The sequence below is a fragment of the Bacillus rossius genome, chromosome 17, assembly GCF_032445375.1.
Source record: "Bacillus rossius redtenbacheri isolate Brsri chromosome 17, Brsri_v3, whole genome shotgun sequence".
NCBI classification, from domain to species: Eukaryota; Metazoa; Arthropoda; class Insecta; order Phasmatodea; family Bacillidae; genus Bacillus; species Bacillus rossius.
In genome coordinates, this window is record NC_086344.1 from 15,612,819 (window position 1) to 15,629,154 (window position 16,336).

The 16,336-nt window shown below is 39.1% G+C and overlaps 1 protein-coding gene across 1 annotated transcript in view; it reads right to left on the reverse strand.

The window, feature by feature from the left end:
• LOC134540815 (uncharacterized) overlaps positions 1 to 11,788 on the reverse strand; it is a 125,522-nt gene extending 113,734 nt beyond the window's left edge. The window contains exon 1 of the mRNA XM_063383764.1: positions 11,456 to 11,788. The gene's annotated coding sequence lies outside the window, so the exon portion shown is untranslated. The remainder of the gene's footprint in view (positions 1 to 11,455) is intronic.
• Between the last annotated feature and the right edge of the window lie 4,548 nt (positions 11,789 to 16,336).

Below are 16,336 nucleotides of genomic sequence, written 5' to 3' on the forward strand. Positions count from 1 at the left end.
GTCAGCACGACCTAGGATCAGTTGCCGAACGTGTTCCCGAGTTCATCGCTCGCTCGTGCAACTTCGTGGTCGGGATGGAAAAAAATATATATATATATATACATAGGCCTATATAAACGAGCATTTTTCTTGGCTTCTGGCTGTAGGCCGTGTCAGGTAATTGTCTTGCGACGTTTCGGCAGTCATTGCAGCTGCCATCGTCAGGCAGACAGACGATCGCAAGACAATAACCTGACACGGCCTACCAGGGCCGGTGCAAGGTAAATTGGCGCCCTAGGCGAAAAACCTTAATTCCCCCCCCCCCCCCCCAACCGGAAACCCAAAAAAAAAATTTCCTTGCCTCAAAATACATCACGTAAGCCTAAGATTTTGTCAACAATCAAATGTAAGCAGGCTTGTGTTTATTTTTTTTACTTTTTTACTTATTACAAATCATAAACCGGTCACCGTGGACTTTAAATAATTACTTATATCAATATAAACATTCCAAACTGTTACAAAAATCCATTTTCATCTAGTTTCAATAATTGTTAAACATATTGTATCAGCTGTTATGTGTCGTGCTGCGCCGCCCCCAGCTACTTGGCGCCCTGGGCGGTTGCCTGGTTCGCCTATATGGACGCGCCGGCCCTGCGGCCTACGCCCAGAAGCCAAGAAAATCAGACAATGGCCGTGAAAACCTGCGATCTTTATTAATATTTACGAGATTTCATTCATTTTGAATGTCACTGACAGAAGCTTCATTTCAGTTTCGATCACCTAGGAAACGTATCCTCAACCCTCGCAGAGAAAAAAAACGTATAAATATCGATTTTTGCAACAACAAAAAAAAAAAGAGGTTCGAAGACTAGCCCAATCTTTTTTTTTTTTTTGCGTAGTTAATAAATTATATTTACTCGACGTCTGCCTTACTACCTATTAAATCTGTGAAATACGACAAATAAATAATAACATAATCAATCTACTGTCTATATGTCACAGGAGTTGGACTAGACTGTAGTTCACTCTCTTGATGACTTGATGTAAGCTTTTGGACATACACCATTGCTAAGCACATGTATGTATGTAAAAGAAAACTACAAAAAAACACAAATGACAAAAACACAAATGAAGCAAAAAATTGCTGTTGTCAGGATATGAACACCACACAATACTCCACAACAGGAATATGGTCAACAAACAAAGAAAAAACAAAGAAAAATGGACTAACAGAACGAAAGAACAACCCACAAATGATGACAGCACAAAAATACCGAACCCAAAAAATTCAGCACAACAGTTGAAACGAGACAAAAACACAGCAAAACAAAAAGACGAAACAAACACAACAGTTTTCAGACATACGTGTGCTTAGCAATGGTGTATGTCCAAAAGCTTACATCAAGTCATGCACTCCCATTGCACAAATCTTTCAAAGATAACTCTCTTGATGGTTCATGTCCACGCACCACTACTCAGTCGCTGGTACCGCTAAAACCATAGCATGACTCCACTGGTCGGCTTATGCGGTTATGGCTGAGGAAGGATCTCGTAGCTTTTCGATGCCGTGAACCAATGTAATTTATCTCACGCCTGGAAGCTGCCCCAGAAAACACACAAGGTCGCATTCTACAGGCCATAAATCTCTACATGTGATAGCTAAGGACAAGATCGTATGGCGAATTGCGATAAAACCGAAATAACACAGAAATGCAAGTTAATACAACATGCAGCACCGAAATGCAAGCTATATAGTGGAATTAAGTAGCACTTAACCAACACTAAAGTAAAATTGTAAAAAAAAAAAAAAAAAACTTTAAATGATTGATACTCACAGAATATTATTTACGTACAAAAAAATGTGCCAAAGTGTGTGGATCAGAAAAAATAATTTTATTAATTTTATTATGCATCTCTTATTGAATCAATTTTAATTCATAAATGTTCGCTTAAATTTATATTATCAGTTTTTTTTTGCTTATGAACTGGGAATACTCTTTATTTCCTGATCAATTACACTCGGGTTAATTTTTTAAAAATGCTGACTTTCAAACTTTGTTGAAAATCACGTCATTACACAAATCAATGAAATCTTAAAAAAAAAAAAAAAAAAAAATTAATACAAAAACACGACAACCCAATTGATATCGAATTTTTTTTATATATATATTGACAAAACGCTGAAAAATTACATGCTGGTCACAATTGAATTGTGATTTTTTTTTTCTTTCAAATTGACGCACGTTATTTCTCAGAGGAAAAAAACTGGCCAAGCCAGGAAAATGGATGTGAAGCGTGTCGACGCGGTGTCCTGGAGTCACTCCTAGGGACTGCGTGCCGGGGCAGGATTGACCCCTGACGCCACATCTCCCATAGTCTTCCATAGTCGGCGAAGGGCGTCACCCCGGGTTAACTATACAGCCATCCATGGGAATTCCTTCTCCCCCCCCCCCCCCTCCTTGCACCTGTCTCGAACAGATATCGTGCTTATTCTAGTGTATTCCCAAAAAAAAAACCTGTCCAGATTCAACCTCCATTCGTCCTCCATTTCCTTTCTGGAAGCGGTGAACTACATGATCCCGGCGTTCCAACTGTCCATACGGACCTTCGCGTGCTGCTTTCCTTCTCGCAACACTAAGGGACCCCCCTTAAACCGGTTCGTATCGAGCTTATTAAGGTGTACACCCTAAATCCGTCTAGATTCAACCTTTATTCGCTACATTTCCTTTCTGGAAGCGGTGTACTACATCATCCTGGCATTACAAATCTCCATACGGACCTTACCGTGCTGCTTTCCTTCTCGAAATTCTAAGCCCCCCTTCAACTGGTTCGTAACGAGCTTATTAAGGTGTACACCCTAAATATGTTCAGATTCAACCTTTATTCGTCCTCCATTTCCTTTCTGGAAGCGGTGAACTACGTCATCCTGGCGTTCTAACTCTTTGCACGGGCCTTCACATGCTGCTTTAACCATGAAAGTGCTGTTTTGGCAACAACCATCGTCATTCAGTCCAGATATAACTAAGTATGCAATGAGTTTTTTCTTTCTTTCTTTCTTTCACTGTTTTACGACTTATCTCACACACTCACATGTAACTATTATGGAAGTAAATTTTGAAAACTGGGTCCATCTGAATGTTGCACAAATATGTCTCAAAAAAAATTTCCACAACTCACCAAAATATCTGTGGGCCGAAGTCTTATACTCGTGATGGCTCATGCAGTATTTTAGAGAAAAGTACATTCCAAAATAATTCCATCGCTCCAAAATTGTATTGGTTTTGAGTTCTCAGCACACTGTTAAGAAAAAGCGAAGCAGCAATAAGACAACGCCTGTTAAAACCCCCAACTCCGGTTAGGCTAGTTTGCTTACTTCAAGGAGTTTCTTCATTCGCTATCTGCCCAGCACTATCGGCTGTAGCGAGGGACGCCTTGCCAAGAGTAGCAGTTTCTATTCATAGCTAGCCCAGGGCTGATCGTATGGATCCTGTCCAAATGAAGGCGGCCATAGCTTTGGTTTTCCGTCGCAACTCCTTTGATTATTTACATGAGGCTGCATGGACACCCCAGAGTATATTTTTCTCAGAATATGTTGTCTGAAGAGCGCGAAACATTTTTTGTCCATTGGTAACTTATATCAGTCTGAAAATAAATGCATGTTCTTCAACTACCGAAAACCATCTTATTCTTGACATAAGTTACTCTCCAACCTTCCTGGAGATTTACTTTCCATTTGCTTTCTATACAAACTTTTAATATTTTCATAAGCAAGCACCTATTTTCCGTACTTCAGTCTTCTGTTACTTTTTTTTTTTCATCTGTCACATAGAATTACAAAAGCACAAGTCATCTGGCGTTAGGTTAACACACAATTCTCCAGTGACATTAAGCAATGCTCTTCATGATGGCTACTTCCAATGTTTGCTATTTGGATATTAAATGATGTTCCTGAGATAAGATGATTCCGATGACATGCCACAACACTGAAAAACTATAAGGTACTACAAGCATGAATTTTTTTTTACTGTCCTCACACAGAGAAAAAACACACTGTCGTCTTGAACAGTCAGCACTATAGATAAAGACGCATCCAAAAATATATAAACAAAAACTCTCATACCTTTAAAAAATAAACTACAGGTTACAACAAATTGAAATTAGCATCCAGTGGCGAATCCGGAAGTTTCTGATAAAAGGGGAAAGGCTCTTTAGTTTAATTTTTTTGATGTAATGATTCATATACATAAATTACTTACACAATATAATCAAATAAGCGAAGGTCTGAAAAACAAATACACAAATATTCCACTGCAGTGCTCGATTTTCCCCTCAACTCAAACAACTTGTGTACCTATCTGCTCTCGGCACAACTTACTGAACTTCAGAACCTGTTCACTGATACAGCACATAAACTGCCAAGCTGTAGTATGCTTATACTTTTGGCATTAAAATAAATAGTGGTTAGAGACTGTTATCATTTGTTTAAAACAATAGACATCACTTGTCATTGTTATGCACTTAACTTGGAAGTTACTAATCAAGGGCATATACAACTCAAAAAGTAAAAATGAAAAAAAAAGAGGGGGAAGGGGGGGCATTTTCGGAAGAGTTGTTACAAAAATCATACAGTTTGTAACTCGTACGACTTCTCACAGATTGCATAGTGTATATTTCTTAAATAGTTTCTTTTAGAGTGTTTAAATTCCAACAGCCAAACAATTATTAAATTTAAAGAAAACCTTTTTATGTTTTTTAATCAAATTTTCGTGTATCTCTAATATTTTTATTTTAAATGTCCACAACAACTTTTATCTTTGTATTCGTTGTTAAATGGTTCAACAAATATCGATTTGAACTTTTCTTTCATAGAAAATTGTATGAAAAGTACTAATATTCAGTATTTGAGATGACAATTTAGTGAATATTCCAAGGCCAATCTCTGACTTATTTGATGTCATATTTTGCAACTGGTTCCTTCTTTGTATGATAGCCCCTTCTGAGCGATAGCGATAGCACCACCTTCGTGGTGCTGCTTAATAGGAATAGTAAAATATATTTTTTTTACACTTACTTAAACAGAAATGAGCTACTTAGATATTTGCTACAATCTGTAATGTAAGCACAACCTATTTCTGAACTACTGTTTATTTTAATGGAAGCATGACTCCAGTATTTTTCAAACTCAGTGAATCACGGGCTCCCAATTCATTTTAAAATGCTTGCACTACAATTTATGTTAAATGATATTATAAATCCCTTACACAAGTAAGACCATTAAACAAATAAGTATTCATGGTATTTACATTGAAACATACCACAGCATGTTTGTAAATACTGTAAATTTGATCACCTTTAAATATTTGACAACAAAACCAGAAAAATTAGGAAAAGCCAAACTTAAATGGATTGTTTTGGTTATTATAATGAGTAGCATTCATTTTCTCACTAATTTTAGATTACTAATAAAATTTGATAACTTCGCATTCCCATGCAAATAAGGAAGAAGTTCATCAACATATATGTTGTACAACTCTGTTATCTGTGTAGCTTAATTTAGCTTGTTCCAACAATTTTGTTCAGGTTGATGGTAAGGATCACGAACGAATTAAATCGGTTAATGTAACAATAATTTCAATGAGTGTTGGCTATAATTGATGTACAAAAGGAATTATCATATGACGGATTTTCTAAGTTTTGGGAACTGCTGTAGAGTGTAGAGTGTGACAAGTGTAGCTACTATTTGGGATCCACATATCGAGTTAGTTCAGTGTCAGTTTATTTTCGTTAATAATGAGGCAACAATATATGAAAAAATTTACACTAACCGAAATAAACGTTTTCGTGCCATACGACATGCACCTTGATTATCACTATCGCCATCTAACTGGCACATGTTTACTACATACCTGTAAGTTTATACTGCTCATATAAGATTACAATTGTAATCCCTACTAATATTATAAATGCGAAAGTGTGGTTGTCTATTTGTCATTTTTTTGTCATGTGGCAACTGGTAGATATATTTTTTGCAAATAGTTTATGGGCCAGAGAATGACATAAACTATATATAATTATGAAATTCCATCCCTCAGTAGAGTGAAAAATGCGTTAGTTCAGTTTTATAATATAAAATCATAGGAAGTAGATCATAGACACTCAAACAGTGAGTTTGTGTCATTTCTCTATATCCACCACACGGTCATATGGTAAGGTCTGGCGACTTCCCATCCTTCTCCTTGGCGAGACCCGTCCGCTTGGTGAAGCTCGCGGCTGCTAAAGGCGCTAACAACAGCATAGTTTAGAACTTAGTCAACGGATGGCGCTGCCATGAATTTGTAACGCGCTATCGTTTGGTGCGTCCGTCAAGTCTTGCCAGTGCAATCAATGGGACGTCAAAAATTTAAAATTTCCCGTTTTTTTTAAGTGCATGTCCGACAGACTTGAAACATGGTAGTGAAGTTCCTTATTTTGTGATGTGTTTGGCCCGGGCAACGACGGGTTCTTCAGCTAGTACTTCCCCTACACAGTCGGGCTTGTTTCCAAGGAAGTACAAACCTGCCAATAAAGCTTTGCAACACTATCTGGGTTCAACGTCTCGCCCACATAGAGAGAGGTCTTTGGGGTCTAGCAGGCGCGGGTCGATGAGACGTAGCAGCGAAGGAATGCACCGGTGCGAGGCGAGAACCATAAGCATCCCAAGGAACCCCAGCCGGACTCCGGACACTGCAAACCTTGGCCCGAACAAGTCCACCAGCTCTGGAAATATGTTCAGCGAACTAGTGCTTTACAGGTTATAAATACGCACGTGTATCTAAAAAGCCCCCACACACGATCAGTCCAGCTCCCAGTCCGATCACAGTTTTGAATGAACTGAAGCCTTCCCCAAACACAACCAGTGCAGCTCCCAGTCCGATCACAGTTTGGAATGAACTGAAGCCATCCCCACACACGATCAGTCCAGCTACCAGTCCGAACACAGTTTGGAATGAACTGAAGCCTTCCCCACACACGGTCAGTCCAGCTCCCAGTCTGATCACAGTTTGGAATGAACTGAAGCCTTCGCCACACACAATCAGTCCATCTACCAGTCCGATCACAGTTTTTAATGAACTGAAGCCTTCCCCACACACAATCAGTCCATCTCCCAGTCCGATCACAGTTTGGAATGAACTGAAGCCTTCCCCACACACAATCAGTCCATCTCCCAGTCCGATCACAGTTTGGAATGAACTGAAGCCTTCCCCACACACAATCAGTCCATCTCCCAGTCCGATCACAGTTTGGAATGAAGTGAAGCCTTCCCCACACACAACCTGTCCATCTCCCAGCCCGATCACAGTTTTGAATAAACTGAAGCCTTCCCCACACACAATCAGTCCATCTCCCAGTCCGATCACAGTTTGGAATGAACTGAAGCCTTCCCCACACACAATCAGTCCAGCTCCCAGTCCGATCACAGTTTGGAATGAACTGAAGCCTTCCCCACACACAATCAGTCCATCTCCCAGTCCGATCACAGTTTGGAATGAACTGAAGCCTTCGCCACACACAATCAGTCCATCTACCAGTCCGATCACAGTTTGGAATGAACTGAAGCCTTCGCCACACACAATCAGTCCATCTCCCAGCACGATCACAGTTTTTAATGAACTGAAGCCTTCCCCACACACAATCAGTCCATCTCCCAGTCCGATCACAGTTTGGAATGAACTGAAGCCTTCCCCACACACAATCAGTCCAGCTCCCAGTCCGATCACAGTTTGGAATGAACTCAAGCCTTCGCCACACACAATCAGTCCATCTCCCAGTCCGATCACAGTTTGGAATGAAGTGAAGCCTTCCCCACACACAACCTGTCCATCTCCCAGCCCGATCACAGTTTTGAATGAACTGAAGCCTTCCCCACACACAATCAGTCTTGTGGTTGCTGTTGCTGTTGGATGTATCGTTTCATCGTAGAATACGGAAGAAACTTTGGATGTTGCAACTGCAGTTACACTTTTAGTTAGAAAAATGAATACAAAATAGAAAAGCAACCAAAGAGTTTAAACAAAGATGTCTGCCACGACACTCAGCTGAATGTACTGATTGTTTGGACTGGCGAGATGCTGTTCCCACACACGGCAGTTCTGATTGTTGTAAATGTGCACACTTTCCCTTGCCTTTGTGGCGAACTTGCCGAATCCGGACCGGTTCAGTGTTTGGTCTTTTCAAACTGTATTAGCACGCCGAATAGGTTTCAACAAATAAATACTTTCGAGGGAAAAAAAAGGTTGGCTGTAATTGATGATTTTTAACACTATCAGAGGCAAACGAATTTACGGCCATTCACTTAAATATTCTGTATTTGCTTTGGTGTTAAGATCGGTACTCATGTGCACGTAGTTGTTAAAACTTCCTTATAAATTCCTTTTATAAATGTATTAATAACGCCAACTATAAAATGAAAATGATTTTTACAAATCTTTAAATTACCTAAATACTATATCAAATATAACCTTCAAAACATTTTCAAAATGGCGACTATTCTTTTAAAGCAAAGTACGCAGATTCGTAATCTTGCATACTTCACTTCCAGTTCGGAGAGCCCTTGTGAAGTCACTTCTGGGGACATGAAAGTTTCAATATGTACTATTTTACGAGATACCCAGTACTACAACACTTAAGATAAGCATGTGTCAACCGAAAACACTTGCGCGATTATAAATGCGATTAGTTGAATAGATTTCTAATAAGTCGTCAGTATTTAGTCAACGCAGTTACAGGAATAAAGGTGGTACAATATCAGCAGGAAGCCATGGATTTTAAGATGCTATTTTAAGCATCAGCCCCATTATATTTTATTTTCCTAGTCAGTTTTAGATTACCACCAAACAAAATTTGTGTTTTTAGATCCGCCCCAAATAAAAAAAAAAGTAAGTTCAGAAAGCCACATTATTCCAGAAAGGTGTCCAGATTCCAGGAGCCAAGTTATATAATAGTTTACTAGATAATCTTAAAGCTCCGAGTAGGACAAAAATAAAATTTTCAAATTGCAATTTAACAGATTATCTACTACTTACTACATTGCATACACTTGGTGCAAATAATGTTTTAAAATATTATCCTGTAACATTCGTACAGCAAAAAGCAAACCAATTCTTTTAGAAATAAAATTTAGTAATTTTAAATTAATGGTAGCAATATACAATAAATCAACAGTTAAATAAATTTAATTAATTATGTTAAATTTTTCATTCCTGTTAATTTTCTTGATGTACCTATATATATTTTTTCAGTGATAAGCAAATTTTATTTATGTTTAAGGACACATTCATGTAATATATATATGTGTGTATGTATATATGACTGTGTGTATGTGTGTGTAACTGACTTGTTCTATTTGCCCAGAGCCTATGCACATGCGGGATCAATAGAATGTATATTAATAAATCAAATATATACCTATAAAAAAGGAGAAACAGAAAACGGACCGAGGTGCCAGCATTAGTATTTGGAATTTCTTATCTTCGCCGGGTTTAATGAAAAGAGGAAGTGAAAGAGCATATAATAAAAGTATTTTCGGATTTTTAACATTTTTTTTTTTTTTCGCAAATACCGCTACACTACATATTTACCGTCCTCTGTGTCGCTAGTGCGATGCTCCATTGTTACACTGCTGTCCACGTCATTAGGGATGTGAGTGCTCAGACCACTGAGCACTGCTGGCACTGGCAGGCGTATCGTCGCAATGCGTGTGGGAGTTGCGAGACAAACACGAGCTACTAATTAATTCCTTACCAGTGGGAAAACTGCACGGGAAATGTCACTACTTTTGTTAAATCGCCAAGTTCGAACTCGCAAACTCTTAAATTTTTTATTTCTGTTCCCTTTTTGTTTGCTGTACTCTGGGTTTTTTGTACTTTTTCATAGAAATTTTATTGGTGATATTTTGTTTTGTTGTGTTGTTTTTTTATTGTAATATTTATTTATTTTAAGCACGAAAGAGCTGAGTTAGTTGGAGCGTGATCTTTTATTTGCTGTAATGTTCGTTTGTAATGTGTAAAATCAATATAAAACTAAAAAAAAAAAACTTAAATACAAGTATAGTATTCTTCTGCCTCACCATTTCATGTTTAATCATGACGAAGCAATCGAAACTGCAGAAGTATATTTCTTTAAAATTTAAAACTCTCATTTTCAAAGAAATTATTTCATCATTTTTTTTTTTATCAAACCAATGACATGTATGTTTACAGAATATATTTCATTTACCAATCGGTAAAAATCAATGCAAAAAAGGTAATTTTTAGAATGTAGAAAAATACTTTGACAATATATAAAATAGCTTTAATGAGTGGGTAAACTCAAAATGGTTCCTTCATGCCTTCAGTTGAATGAAGCATATTTAAAAAAAATAATTTGCTGTGCAATTTTCTGTAAGAAAAATGCGCAGAAACATTGTTTGTTCTTAATCTTTGTAAAATAAAATAAAAATTCCCCAAAATGTTCAACACCTTGAAAATACTACAATATCCTGAAACAAAATCAACCAAGTTCCAACTAAATAACTATTGCTAATCTCAGTTTGCAGTAAAACTACAAAACCTTAAGTGCACGTAGGCGATGTATTTATTATTACAACCTAGCTATTTAAAATTTAATGTATTACAGCATTATTCATAAATCAATCTTTACTGTCCGTGTGGTAATATCGTACAGCTTTTCTTCTTGCACCTTTCATGTGGTAATATCATACAGAGTGTATTCTTGCGCCGTTGTGATATGCAGCTCAATACTTCCTAAGTCTTCTTCAGTTCATATAATGGCGGCCATTAACTCATCGTGCCAAGAATGTTACTGACGCACCACCACTCACGAGACAGTTTCTTTTCTTTTAACAATGTTTCCCTCCTGATATTCGATAGTACATGTACAAATAAATTTATTATTGCTGTAATAATCAAACGCGCATTAAATACAAAACTAGCAAACAACCATCGGTAAAAAAGCAACTCCTGCACACGCTTCCGAAGTATTTGAGTTATTCGACTCCAATGCTGTGCGCAATGTTTCACACGATTATTTATTAAGCAATCGTTAATGTCCATGTAGTTATATTATTCAGCATGTCTTCTTGTGCCGATGTACGTGCAGCTCAATGCTTCCCAAGTATATCTCCTTCAGTTCAGATAATGGCGGCAATCATTTCCTCGTACCAAGAATCTTACTGACGCACCACAAACGAAACCGTTTCTCCTTTAACATGCCCCCCCTCCTCCTGAAATTTGTACAAGGTTTACAAATTCACTTATTATGACAACAAGTATCAACCGCACGTTAACTACAAAGTTAACGAATAATAACTCGTGTTTACGCACATATCAGATGACGGAAACACTTCACAGTGAAACACACTTCCGAAGTTTTCAAGTTGCACGACACCGATAAATACCGGGCGCAACACAACAGCCGAATCAACGGCACTGAAACTTACCTTGAAACTGATCGCAAGGAAGCGGACTTCAAAAGTATGTGTACGACTAGCAAAGCTCCCAGCGGACACGGATCGTCCGTTAGCGACTTCAATGGCTGCCGTCGTGGCACGAAAAAGAGACTCGCCGGCAGCTGCAGCAGAGGCATGAAGAAGGGGGAGGGAGGAGGGGTCGAGCACGCGGCAACAGCGCGCGAGCGCCAGCACTCCTGGCGGCGGAAGCGCGGCAACAACGCGCCCCGCGCATTGATCAACCGACGCGAAGGGGAACGCTGCCACAGGCCGCAGCCCACGACGCAAAACGGAGCTGGCAACCAGCAGCTGGGCTGGTTTCGTCCGTTCTCCCGGCTTCGGCTGCAGCCAGTGTTGCCAACGTTGTTGCTTTCCCCGACCAAATGCGGTTGTTTTTGAACGGCAGTTATTTGCTGCTTAGGTCGTACAGAGACAGTAAACTCAACGAATCAATCCGGGAATAAGGGGAAGGTACCGGCCATGATCTACAGTAAAGGAATCATCAACGCATTTGCTTGGATTGATGTCGGGGAAACCACGGAAAAATCGGAATTATGGAGGCCGTTTACCAGCACTTTAGTTGTTACTTGTGAGGATACTGGATAGTGTCTGTGGTGGGATATATCACCACCTCTCCTGAAGTTATGAATAGAACATGAGATATATCTCTGTGACGACAAAATGTTACGTTGGGTAATGCAAGGTGCAAGGTGAACTGTTACGCAACTAGAATCACAAACCACAAAGGCAGTGATGCATGTTAAGAATGATGCCAAGTTCCAAAGCGCTTGTATTTTTTTTAAGTACGTAAATTATATATATATTTAATAACCTACCGAATAAAAAAATTGATGTTCCGCCACTGATAATAGTTGTTTAGTTGCTAGCAATAACATCTAGTCTTTTTTTTTTTTTTTTTTAACCATAGCTAATAGAAATAAAGTTTCTTGGACATTGGATAGAAAACTGCGAGTAAGAGGGGTATCAAAATGTATTATATGAGAAAACGAGAGAAACTGCCCGGAGCTAAAGCCGATGATTTTGCTCGTACTTCTGCAGTTAACGTACCAACTCCGGAATAATCTATGATCTATCACGGTCTATCATTTCCACCAACAAAAGGAAATAATTTTAAAGCAAAACAACGACCCCCCCCCCCCCTTCCTTCCTCGGATGAAACTAAATTCGTACGCTCTTGTCCACGATCATAGTAACAATAGTGAAACGTTCAGTTTATTTAGCTATTATTCATGGCTTAATGGCCTAACTGACAATCTAAAACTAGCAGAAAATCTATCAGCTTAGAGATTGAATAAAAAAACACGTCACTTGTTGAGAAGTGGTTTTTGTCAATATCATCCTCGGAAACACCGAAATATAAATTTCCGCCAACATCTATGTTTATCGCGAGTAAGAAAATGTTTGTGGCTACACCTACTCAGCCAGTACACTCTTTGAGATACAAAAAACAATAGCCGACAATATCATTAAAAAAAGTCCCTTACGATGAAAGAATGAGCGGAAAACTTAAGTCCTTGTGCGGGCGATAGTTGATGTCGAAATATTCGCCCTACAACCGGCTTGTATTTGGTATTACACGTACGGAATATTCGCGTTCGTGTAACTTCGAAATTTCGCTTCTGGCGAGGATGGAAAAATTATCTTACGGTATTAACGTGGCTGACCGAACGCAACCAACGCTTCACTTCAGTTATGATCATCTCGACTTGTGAAAACAACAACACACCCTCGTTCTGTGAACTTACGACGAACCAGCTATCATCCCGATATTCAGTTGTCAAGCTGTGAATTTGGACGAGTCTTTATACATGCGGGAATTGCTGTGTGTTGTGAACGTTCATTACGCAAGCTTCAATAGGTGACCCACTATGCGAAAATAACTTACATTTTTCCGTTCAGGTTTTTTTTTTTTTCAAGGTACGCAGTGCCGTCAGAATATTTCTCTGTTCGATATGGCTGCACCTACCGTCGCGTGTAATCATTTCTTCTTGAATTTGTAAGGTCTTCGGTGGCCTAGACCGCTAAGCCCGGGTTAACAAACTACGCGAGAAATGCAAGACAAAGTAAAAAAAAAATTGGTTGTCTGTAAAGTCGGTTTACGGACGTCATAACAAAACATTGATGAAATGATTGCATACTATTATGAATAAAATTTAATCATTTTTATTGAATTATCACTATTTTGTATGGATACAAAGAATGAGTGAAATGAAATCTACCATTTAAATGATATATTTACTTTTATTTGCACTCATTAATTCAAATATGTTTATTACTTTAACGAAGAGATTATTTTAACTATAACTTTTATACATGTTTGCTATTTAACTTCTTCCAATCTGTGTTATTCTGTTAAGGATAGGACGATGATAGGAAAAGTAGGAAACGAATGGGAGTGTTTCAAGTTTAATGTGCCTTGAAAAAGTTAAATCGATGGTTGTTCCAATCGAGTGGAAGAGAGATAGATGCGGCGCAAGCGTACAATGAGCGTAACGGGACACAGAGTAACGGGACAATGTGCGTAACGGGACACTTTTTCGTGCGTGCAGCCGGCGTTCATCGATTTATTAGACGTTGTCACGTCAATATATATATATATATATATATATAATTCATGGAAAGAAGCCCGATGAAAGTTAACTTTCTGAACAGTTTGAGAGCTCCCAGTTGTAAAGCTGGGGATGTCTGGCGACTTTCGTTTTTTATAAACTGCTCAAATTTTCCGACTGTCTGAATGAAACCCAAATTCAGCCACCATCATCCCCATAGCTGACCCAAGGTAAAACAGAAACATGCACACGAAATTATAGTGTAAGACTATGCAATAAAACGTCCTTTGAAAAGAGAGAACAAAAAATACTTTCACAGTCTGGGTGATGGCAAACTGAAGCGTGACATTTTCCCTCTCAAATTACAATCGCTGGGGTATTTCCATAACTTTTCCAGATTTAAAGTTAATTCCCTGAATTTTCCTGCCCAATTCTAACATCCCAGACTTTTCCGTTTTTTTCCAGAATGTGGACACCCTATTATCTTTGAAAGATTTTTGCAATGGGAGTGCATGACTTGATGTAAGCTTTTGGACATACGCCATTGCTAAGCTTTTTATGTCTATGTCCAGCCCCTACTCAGTCGCACCTGTGTTTTCGTACCATGTGCGTCTCTGCCTGAGGACGGGAGCAGATAGGTAGCAGTTCCCGAAACGTCGCTTGTTTCTGTTTTAGAAAACTATTGTGTTTGTTTCGCCTTTTCGTTTTGTCGTGTTTTTGTCTCGTTTCAACTGCTGTGCTGAATTTTTTTTGGGTCCAATATTTTTGTGCTGTCATCATTTGTGGTTTTTTTTTTTTTCGTTCTGTTAGTCCATTTTTCTTTGTTTTTCTTTGTTTGTTGACCATATTCCTGTTATGGAATATTATGTGGTGTTTATATCCTATTGACAACAGCAATTTTTTGCTTAATTTGTGCTTTTGTTTTTGTCTCTTGGGTTTTTTGTAGTTTTCTTCTATAGACATAAAAAGCTTAGCAATGGCGTATGTCCAAAAGCTTACATCAAGTGGACACCCTGCTAACCCTCACGCTCACGTGCTAAGGATCGTGGGTTCGATCTCAACATCTCGGCACGACTGTCTACCTGCCCAGGGTTTAGGGCGAGGCCTCAAGTCACGCCCCGCCATCTTGGATGGACTTTACTGTTCGACCTTCAACTTCGATTATTTCCGTATATTGACTCCAAATCCCCCAAAACGACTCCAAATGTCCCAATTTCAAGTGGAAAATTCCTTTTTTGAGGAAATACTTCCCATTTGTAAAAAAAAAAAAGTGCGAGTGATTGAAATGTCCGCAAATCAGTTTAAAACTCCGTAAAAAAAATCAATTCATGTCGCTGGATATACGCCTTTATCTCAGCTGAAATCTGACACGTAATAACCAAGGTTGCGACGTTTCGGGAACTGACATCATCTCCCGTCATCAGGCACAAACAAGCTTGTTCGACCCATCGCCAGCGTCTTTATGCCACGTGATTCATGATTTGGTGCAGACGCTCAAGGTTAAGCTATCTCTGCCGTTAATGCCGTTACCGTGTTTGTCTGCGCTGCCGTCGTATTGGCCAGATCTGATAAGTGTCATAGTTGGGTTCTTCTCATTGTTCTCGGAGTGTTTATGCATTCATCTTTGTTGCTCGCTCTTGAGATGTCTTCTATGACAACCAAAGCAAATCAGCAACGGTGTACGTCCACGAAAATGTTCTAAAGCAGGTGCTTGTGTCTGTATGTCTGAAAAAATATTTTTTTTTCAGGGTATATTTACTCGAATATCAAATCTTTGGAACACTAGATTTCGTGGTAGGGCCTATTCGAGGATTCGTTGACCCACCCCTATTTACCAGCAAAATTTCTTTAATGTCTTCCTGGGCTGTGATAAACCTGTTGAACGTTGACGCGTCGCCGAAAAATAAAGCTGTGTTGCTGCAAGGCTTCGATAGAGCATTTCGAGCACAGACGTCCCGCCCAACATTCCAGAAACACGTCTCGAGTGGCTGCTCGAATGGCGCATGCGCACAGACGACCTTCGGACCGCTCCCTCGCGACAAGATGGCGGCGGGCGTGGCTTCGGAGCCGCCACGTTCGCTACTTCATTTATTTTTCATTTATCTCGCACCGCTGTACCATAATATCGGACGCAGTACCGGTAAATAGATTCGCGCCTCACGGAGAAAATTCATTGTTGTACAGCGCTGTCGCAGAAAATTACCAGGTTGTCTTAAAATAACCCGGCGAAGCAATTTTAAGGGCTTTTTCAAAACCATTTAAATACCACTTTATTAAAGTTGTTAATAACAGTCTCATTTTT